Source organism: Syngnathus leptorhynchus, chromosome 16, assembly GCF_054491065.1.
Source record: "Syngnathus leptorhynchus isolate UIUO chromosome 16, UIUO_Slep, whole genome shotgun sequence".
NCBI lineage: Eukaryota > Metazoa > Chordata > Actinopteri > Syngnathiformes > Syngnathidae > Syngnathus > Syngnathus leptorhynchus.
In genome coordinates this window covers 5,117,889-5,128,193 of record NC_141210.1, presented here as the reverse complement: position 1 = coordinate 5,128,193, position 10,305 = coordinate 5,117,889, and the positions used below count along the sequence as shown (strand labels likewise).

General features: G+C 42.0%; 1 protein-coding gene across 1 annotated transcript in view; it reads right to left on the bottom strand.

Moving 5' to 3' along the window:
* rdh8a (retinol dehydrogenase 8a) overlaps window positions 1–10,305 on the bottom strand; it is an 86,073-nt gene that overhangs the window by 71,283 nt on the left and 4,485 nt on the right. Inside the window, exons 3-4 of the mRNA XM_085933328.1 lie at window positions 6,999–7,106; window positions 1,193–1,244 (exon numbers count right to left, since the gene is read on the bottom strand). The gene's annotated coding sequence lies outside the window, so the exon portion shown is untranslated. The remainder of the gene's footprint in view (window positions 1–1,192; window positions 1,245–6,998; window positions 7,107–10,305) is intronic.

Here is a 10,305-nt window from a genome sequence, read left to right as displayed (position 1 = left end):
AGTATCCTACCCATAATAAGCCATTTACAGTACTGTTCAAAAATCAGCTCCCATGGAGTCCCGCAGGGCTCATTTCACAGTCCCTTTTTTATCCAATAATTCAATTCTTAATGATCACTAAAACTAGATATCAAAATGCTAGAGTACACCACGATAACCCATAACTCTTTGACATCAACATTGACGACCTCACCTCAAACTACATAGCCCAAAGTGTGTCCACATTTTACGGCTATGTTCAAGATCAAGCCGGAGTGTGCAGATGGAGTAACGGGTCAGAGACGAAGAAGGTCATTTTTCCACCAATTAAAGGAGAAGCCCGCTCGTTAATCGAATCTTTAATTGCGTTCATGGTAGCGCCGTTTTTTTGTGTGTGTGCTGAAACAGGATATATAAACGGATGTCAGGCAAATAGATATGACAGCAAAAGTTAGAATATGTCCCAGCTAGTTTTTCCACTTGGCTTCCCTGTTGACTCTCTGGGGGACTTTTGTTTTGTGTGTGGCGTCTACTCCAGTCGAGCTGCTGTTCATGCAAGATGTTTTCCACACTTTGGTGCTATAAATACATACGTGGGTGGGAAATGCGGGGCTCAATTTTAAATTTTATAACACGGTTGAGGGTAATAAAGATAAGTTTAATGTGGAGTATATTTCTCCCATGTTTAAAGAGTTCCTATAGAAAATGCAATTTTTTGTTTTTGATAGATTACATATCGTTACACTGGCGATTCAACTTGGGAGTTTTTCTTCTTGGCCTATATTGTAGGCTGCACGTCCTACACGGACCACCAAAGCAAACGTAATTAAAAGAGATGCTTGGACCTGAACCATTTATAAACATTGCAGGCTCCACACATTATACTGCATTAATATGCAAATGAGCAAAAAAGGCTGTGATCACAGCACTTTACTGATCCCTGTTATTAAATCAAATTCTCCCCCAAAACAAGCGACGGGAGCTGCTGAGGTAGTCAAAGGGTTTTTTATTCCGTCGCATATTAATGAGTCAGACTCAATTATAGAGACGGCCCAGATGACGGGGGCTGACTCTGCCTCGGTTACGACGTCATATCTCCCACTTGTCATAATTTCATAGGGCCAAAACCAGAGGCGACAGTAGAGGTGTAATGAAAACAAATTTGAATTACAATCTTAAAAGAGTTTGACGCAATGTTGTTGTCATCCCCTACCTTCCTTGTTTGGCTCCCCTTGAATGTCTTTTTGTTGTCCTCCTGTGCAGGGCTGTAAACACAAAGCACATAATGGTTCTTATTCGCCTGTAATTGTCTTTAATGACGCTTGCCGCTTTGCTGCTAATGCTTTCCATCGTTTGCCTGTTCCGAGGGTCATTTTACACGCAAACAAGGGCAGAACAATCTCTCGACGGAGCGAGGGAAAGTGTCACTGTGAGTCTTATAAAGGCAGTCAAATCCAAATTGTGTTGGTATCATTTAATCTTTCACTCAATTACAGCACACTTTACACATCCCATTTGGGGTGCACGCCTTTGCCAACAGGGGGCAGTATAATAGACAGAGGCACACAAACAATTCAGTCAGCTGCCATAATAGTAATATTATTCAATTTTTGTCTGTCTAGATGTTTTGCGACAACATTTTTGTTCCGGTAGCTTTTTCGAGTGTGAAATTGAGCCACACCAATGTTTATAAGTTGCACAAAAGACGTCTTGTGTATTGTAAATGTCAACGTGTTCCCAAGCCGAGTGTGTGTCTCGGCTGATAAGAGCCAGGTCAGAAGAGTTCACTGAGCTCACCGTATTGAGACATCAGCGCCGGTCACTTCAATTTCCTTAAGGACTCGCCGTTCCAAAGCGCAATCGTGACATTTCATATCACAGTCGGAGCCCTCTTGGCCTTTTACCCTTCCGTCCAAATCTTATCGGAGGACCTCAGAGGACCCCGGATGACGTCTGAGGCGATGGTTGTCCAGAGCAAGAACATCACGGCGCTCGTTTTTTTTTTTTTTTTTTTGACAGGCAGATATTAGGCTTCGGCTGATCTCAAGGGGAGACGACAAGTGAGGGTAGGATATTGGGGGTACTTCAGAGACGTCTTTCAAATAGTTCCAGACAAACTGGCGGAGGCGGGCTCAGAAGAGAAGAAACCCGACCGCTCTGCTCGACGCTTCGGTTAGGAACGTTTTCTCGAGAGACCCTGGAATGCTACATCAAACATCACGCAAGATGCGAAAAAACAGGATATCAAATGAATAAATGAATTCATGAAAAGAAATTAACAACACAAAAATAAAACAAAAATAACAAACAAAAAGAATAAATAAATAAATAAAATTGAAAAGAATTATTATTATTTATTTTTAAAAACACACCCTGTATGATGCTCGGATGTTTTCAATGACATATTTTCCTAGGTTGAATTCCAAATTGTACAGGACAAAAAGTATTATCACTGCTCAATACAAGGACATAAAAGGACTTGTGGAATGTGGGGGGAAAAGTTGAACCACGACACTAAAACTTTTTTTGCGCACACGCCAGGGAATTATGATTCATACATATGACGCTTTGCAAGAGAAACTAAATATGCGAAGACAGCGCGGGGAAAGGTACTTTGTTGAATCGCGATTACAATTAAAAAGGCAGCATCACTTCGATGTAAAGTTCACTTTGCCGAGCTTTTTTTCTCTTCATCATGAAAAAAAGTTTTGATTCCGCTCTTGAATTGGATCTCATTAGATGGCGTACCTAATCAAGGGACCAGTGAGAATGCCGCTGGATCAGCATCACTAAACGAGGTCGCTTTTATCAACAAGCGCATCAAATGAGTGCAATCAGTCTTGGACAATGATGTCGTTAATGCTCTCTGAGCCGTTTGACGTTACACACACACACACACACACACACACACACACACACACACACACACACACACACACACACTCTTACTCATACAACACTAGACCCGGGCTAATTATGTGCTTGGCCAATCAATAGTCAGGGGGCCTCTTTGTCAAGTCGGCGCCGCTTCAAGGGTCCCTGTACAGTGTGGGCGTCTCTGAACTAGGCCTGTCAAAAGCCACGGGGCGGGCGGCAGCTGGCGAGGGAAGCCGAATCAAGCGGCGACGTGTTCATCAAGGTTGTGAAAGGACTAAGATGAAGCGCCTTTGATGAAATGAGAATTTTCAAGCAAAGTATACGACATCTTTACATTGGAATTGCCTCATGCATAAACTTCCATCTCAGGGCGCAACCTAGGTTCTATTTCTTCAAAAAGTGAAAAGGTCAACGCTAACGATGACCCGAGATGGAATCTCGGAGGGATTTATTTGTAACTCGAAATAGGAAAACCGCAGTCATGTGGAAGCAGACGTGCTATTGTTGTTGCTTCTCCCCGCCTATGGTCTTTACGCTCGCCGGACAGTTCATTAGGTACACCATTAGGCACAATATATAAAAGCAATCAGATAGATGGATTCATTATTCAGCTTAACATCATGATCGTCTGCAGAGCCAGCTTGATTTTCAGGCAGGTGTGCCTAATCATGTGGCCGCGGCGAATCTAACGAACTGGCAGAATTTCAAACACGTTGCCGCCGTCCGCCTTATTTGCTCTCTAACATCGTCAGAGGGCAGACCTCCCATCTCGAAAGGAACGAGTGGAAATGAAGCATCCATCACAAGGAGAGAGACGGAGACAGACAGGAAGCGGGCCTTTGTAGCAGGCGCGGGCGATCATTTTTGACGTCCGAACTGTGAGAAAAGTGCCTGTGAGAGAATCCTCGTTGCGCAGCAGGCGAGCCGCTGCTTTTACAATCTTGCAATGTGTCAAACACGGCAACTGATGGCTCCTGCAGTGAGGGCTTCGCACGTGTCCTACACGTGCACAACCATGCGTGAAGGAACAGCGAGCACTGTGAATCATTAAAACGGCGTTATCGTTAAGATAAATCTTTTTTTTTTTTTTTTTTTTTTTACACGAGGCGCTTGGTGTGAGCTTGTTGTGTCAGATCTATGACCGTGTCGACGTGTCAGAGGAAGGAGAAGGAAATATCCAAGCATGAGAGATTGAGGTCATCTGCAACCCGGTTCTTGTTTAAGATAGAAGAAGAGTCTTTAAATAAATGTTTCAAAAGATATGACACCGCCGGGACAGGTGTCACGGAAAAATAAGAATCCCAATAAAAGGCAGGGAGGATCTATCTATGTTTAATAATGTCATTTTTTATTAACGAAGGAGGGTTATAAACTGCTTTCTCTTCCATAACGAGGTGCCGCAGCCTGACATCTTTAAAGGTTTCAACAAAGAAAATAGATGCCAGAGATTTTTTTTTTTTATCACTATCGGCATTAAGCGTTTTGCGAGCAAGAGACTCAATCTCTGATCTTTTTTTTCCCCAATTGAACTGAATTTATTTTATTTTTCCAAGAAATATAGAAGACATAAAAATCTTTGTTGATATTCTTCTGTTTTCTGAATCAGCTATTTTTAGATCAGACGTGTGAGCTACTCACATTGTCCTTGGCATTATTTTTGTTTTTTGGAAAATGCACATTAATCATGAGAGCAAAATTTCTTTTTTTTTTTACCCTTCACTTTTTTTTCTAGCACCCTATTCTTTATTTGGTGGGAGGCTATTATTGGAAGCTGCACTCGTCCTGCTACCCCCCCAATCCAGAACTAAGGCGTAACTTAGCTCTCTAATTATAGAATTCATTACAAGTCGGCTTTGTCCCACTTTCCTTTTTCCGCTTCCTACATGGATGGCGGCATGGCGGGGATGTTGGAAGCGGAAGCGGAGGAGCAGATGTTAGCGTGATTGTGCAATCTGCTCCTTGTCGTGTAATTAACCCCCCTGCCGTCATGTTGACATCATGCATGTCAAACGAGTACGAGGGGCTTCACAACAATAATTGTAAAATTGTAAATTCCGTCAGAGGAATTACGACAAAACAATAGAAGAATGCAGCCCAGTTAGCTACGCAGCAGCTGAGTTGGGGAGGGGGACAGTGTGTCATTTATTTTGACTTGTTTGTATTTTTTTTGTATTGGGTGACTCAATAGGTGCTTTGGCCACGGTAACTAGGGAGACGCTCGAAATCCAAAGGTTAGGATTTGAGATTTATTCATGACTTGACAGATGCGACCCAACGCAGTCAGGTGCAGAGTAATTGGCCCGGATAGCTGAAAGAACGTATACACTTTGAAGCTGTTTGTTCACGCAATTAAAGCCTCGCCCCAATTAACATGAAAAATAGAAGCGGAACGCCGACTGTGTTCCCTGGAGCCCCGCAGAGATTAAAAAAACAAAAAAAAACACGCAACAGCAACAGAGCCAAATATTATCTTGAAATAAGAAGAAATTCTTTATGGCTAGCATGAGCGGGTGGAGGGGTGGGGGAGCTAGGCCCACCTATGCATTAAGTTTTATACGGAACCGAAGAGTACCCTCGCGGCCAACCCACACTCATGCAAATTATAAAGTTGTAGATGAACGAGGGAGTCATAAAAGAAAGAAATAGGAGTTTTATCATTCTAATGGTTTGCACTGGCCAGGAATGAAGACACCTGAGCAAACTTCGCAATGCTCGGGTTAATGACGGCGCTAGTAAAAAAAAAAAAGTACAAACAGAGCCTCTCAAATATGTTTTAAAAAGCCTGGAAGAAAAGAAAATCTGCAGTGAGAAGGATGTGGACCAACATGAGATGAGCACTGGATGAAAGGATTTGAGCTCTGCCAAGGCTCTGCTGCTACCAGCTTTGTCCTGCAGAGACCCTGAGCCAGTCGACTCATTGTGGATGTTGGCAAAAAAAAAAAAAAAAGGAGGGAGGGGGAGCTCAAAAACCTGCAAATGTGTCTCTCTGTGTGATGTTCATGTTTCAGAGGGGGAATTGGAGAATGAAGCTGAAACCCTGCCAAAAAATGCTGACTCATGCAAAGCGTCCAATTACTGCCCTGGAATTCCTGGAAGCGCCACTCGGTAATCAAATTGTTGTTTGAGGCTTTTTTGTTGTTGTTGTTGTTGTTCAAAAAGAAACATGCTGTGTGATTGTTGGCGCGACAAAAGGGGTCTGCTCTGTTTGATTCATTAGCGGTTTCATTTGTGTTGACTTTGAAGGGCGACAGCGCTCAGATAGTTGTGATACAAAAATGAAAAAAAAAAAAAAAGGGGGGGGGGGGTGGAGAAGCAAAGGATTTAAGGAAAGACCTGGAGGATGTAAGAGGTAAGGGGGGGGTGGGAGTGGGGAGGCTACTTCCATTAAGTGACACAGTAGCTGCGAGGGATGCAAACAAATCTGCAAAGGAGCACTTCCAAATGTCAATTTGAAATCGCTCGGAGCAACGCGCAGGAAGAATAAGCGGCGCAAAGTGTGCCGTTGCTCGTGCGAGTGTTGGGGAAGGAACACGTTTCACCAGTCATGTTTTAGTTTTTTTTTTTTTTAAAGCAATTTTAAAGGTTTATTAAGGCCTCAGACAAAAAAAATGCCAATGTAACTTCATTAAGCAAGTCTGAGCATAGAGAAAAAAAAATTGCCATTTCTTTTTTTGTCTGTGGTTTAATCCACAATATTGTGTGACTTGGAGAGATTGCGCAGCTTTTCTGGCTTCATGTCTCCACTCAAATGTTTCCAGGCATATTTAATATGCATTCTAATATTCCCTAGTTAGGCTAATATTGTGGCTTGTGTGTTACATATGATTTTTTTTTTTTTTTTATTAAAAAATAAAAGTTCAAGGTGAGGCAAACAGTACTCCGCCTCACTGCAAGAAAGCGAACCAGGTTCACTTATTTCAGCATATTTCAGTCATCATATTTTTGGTTTATAGTTTTTAGGGATTTATAAAGGAGTTTTAGAACCTCACTTGAAAGACTCTGCCTAGCAACAAGTGACAGAACCAGTTATTTTCTTCCTTTAGCAAATATGTATATGACATGTTTAAAACATTTATTTGTGTTGTTGAAGTACTTTGCAGTTGCAGTCTAGAATTGGAAAGCCAAAATTCAATTGAACTTACCTTTAGCCAAGCTTTTTCCTCATCCGTGGGCATTGGTGTTTACTGCCTCCCCCCCAAAGAGCTTTTGGGTTGTTTGCCGAAGAGGTGGAGATGTCGACTTAACGGCCTCTGCAAAAAAGAGGACAACAAGCATTCAGACAGCAGGTGGGCGAATTGAACATCAACTCAATAAACAGCATCTACAAAGCAGCACTTCAAAGATGTTTTTTTACCTTCAGGGCCACCGTAGGGGAAATAAGTCTCCTTAGTATTAGATGCTTATTATGTATGACTAAGTCTAGAAATCCATTCCCTCCATTTGCAGTAACATACTTTGACTTTGTTGTGATTTTTTTTCCCCCCCCACATTCCATTAGCTTTTCATCTGTGGCTCAGTAGGCTGGAAAATGTTCTGATTAATTAATGACCTTGAATGATCCATTCCAAATTCACCCAACATTACGCTTTCGCAAAATGACCATTATAAGGAGAAGCGTCAAAGCAAGATCTTTGAAAAATGGTCATCAACATGCAGCTCAAGCAAACATAAAAATGGATTTAAAAAAAAAAAAAAAAACGCTTTAAAGTATCCCACCTGCTGGCACAACAAAGTGAAGACCAAAGTAAGGGCTGGCTGAATTTGCATATGCTGAGCTTTAGATTAATTTATGGAAGAATCAGGATCTACTTTTGTGCAACGATGTTTAATTAATGTCGAGATGTTCTCTTTTTTTTTTTTTTTTTTTAAAGCAGATGATATGCAACAGTAACTTTTTCAGTTGGACTGCGTGTCGACTGCAGCCCCCGTGGGCTCATACTATACATTAGCAATAGTGGCGTCACCATGGCAACCGGTCAGCTGGGAGGAAGATGCATTACCATGGGAGCAGAAAACGGAATATGCAAAGTAGCCATAGACTAAATAGTATATGAATAATGAAGGCAAAAAAAAGTACAAGGGGCAGGGTTAAAGCATGTGTTTATTTTTTCATCATCCCAATGGAAAAAAAAATGTAATAGTCACTTTTATTCTCAGTGCCGTACGATTGCATAGCATGATATGTGAAGAGGCTAAGTGGCTAAGTTCAATGTTTTAGTGGTATAAAATCAAGGCCATGAAAATCTTTAAAACTTGTTTTTTTCCATCACTATGATGACTTATAACCTGTACAACTCAATTAGAAAAAAAAATATTTTCAAAATGGGAAGTGAAAACAACTGAGATGTGGTTGCATAAGTGTGCACACCTTCTTATACCTGTGGCCAAAAGTGGCTAAGTTCAAAATTTACCACTTAGATTCAAGCAGCATACATCTGCCACCAATTGAAGTGCAGTTTCAATTATTTTGACCTCCTTTTTTTTTAATAAAATCAATGAATCTCATTTAATCGTTTTAATATACACAAGCGGGTGTGTAGACTTTTTACACCCATTGTATTCTCTCTGCTTTGTAGGAAGAACGACTATTACTGGAGTGAATTTGGGGACTTTTATTGCATCATCTCTTAATTACGCTGTATCTCTTTCAGTAGACCTCAGAGATGCTCAACATTCTGCGCTACAACGTGGTTTTCTACGAAAGCGGAGAACTCTAAAATCGGATTTGCCTGTAGACAAGCAAATGCGAGAAAGAGGTGAATTAATGCTAATAGACGTGCGAGGGATACGATGGACGTCTTGGCAAACGTAAACAGATCGTAACCTTTAGCATCATGGCGGCATTTAAAAAGATCAAACAGCAAGGGAGGCTTTCCATCTTTGGTGAAGCTACCGCTGCGCCAGCATTATACGCAGATGGAGATATTTACATATTTATTTGTGCATGCTCACTTTACCTCCACTCGGCTTATTGTGGTAATTTGTCAGAGCAAGGCAAGCTGGTGGTAGTAGTAGCGCAAGTTAATCAAATATATTTGAATGAAGACAAATGGAAAGGCTTGGAAAGAAACACCAAAAAAAAACAACCACGTATAAATCACAGTTGACCCCTAGGTAGGAAAGGTGAACAATGAATCGACTTTAAATTGACATTATCATGGAATGCATTTTTTTGATATACCAAGTTCAATTAAAACATAAGTCTATTTTTAAAAGGTACATTTTTTTCCGTACAACCACTCCCGCTAACAAACACAATTTGGTAGGCCTCATTCATTATGAATCATGTAGCGGAAAACAACAACAACAACTTTAGCACGCACTCGGCTAACAAAGCGCACGCGATGCCGCTCGCCATCCCGGATGCATCTTTTCTCGGAAAATGTGAAAGCTCGCCAGATGAAAGCGCCGCATCTGTTGCCGCACACAAACAAACGAGCCAAATGAATATTTATACGGACGCGTGCACTCTCGGGAGCTCTTCGCTCAGTCGACTTCTCATCCTCACAGACTACTTCATCGAAGCCCTACCATAAATTGTCACCAGTCTGAAACCTCAAAACGATAAGTCCTATAATAGTGGACACCATGCCGCCAAGTAGAATCTTTTCATATGCATTGGTGCAGCTGTTTTGGTTAGCAACAGAAATTGAATGGCCATTCAATTTAAAACGTCACGGTTGTGTCAATGAACTGAAAATGTAGGTCACGTAGAGCATTTGTGAAACTTCACAGCAAGCCATCTAAGTCGGAAAGGCAAATTGGAGTGTTGGACGAAAGCTGCCGAGCGGGGGCCCCCTCGCTGAGCGGCAAATTGCTCCCCTCCCCTTGGCCTTTCCTCTGCACTAGACTAGCTTGCGCTAACACGACCGCAGCCATTCATCAATTAGCGGCCGCCTCGGTGGAGATTCCGCCGGCTTTACGACGTTAAATGAGAGCGGCGCTTATAGACGGCGAAGATTGCACGGCGACCAAGAGGCTGTTGACAGATACTCAAACGGAGCCAGCAAATGCTCACGTTGTCCTTTTGCTGCCCTTGTTGTCGACATTTTCAGCAGCACAAGCAGTTTGTGTTGTGTAATAAGTGTGGCGCTGCATTGTGCTCCACTTGGTCCCAGAAGCAACTTAGTTCTGGGCAGTCGTCCATTAGAGATAAAGAGCAGCGAGACCACAGTTGCCGGGTGTTTTTTTTGGGGGGATTTTTTTTGCCCTCATTTTTTGGTGCACAGAAAAGCAGCAGGCTTACTGCGTAGTGAAGCCCCACCGAGTTGTGGTTCACAACAAACAAATTCACTTAATTGGAAGCTTTCCAAAATTCTCAAAAATGTCCACCAGGTGGCACCAAAGCACGCTAATAGGAAAGTAGTTATTTTAGTTCTTTCTAATGGGGTTCGAGGAGGTTCTCCTAAAAAGACTTTCGCAAACTGTTCAAAGTTATTCTGGTGAGAG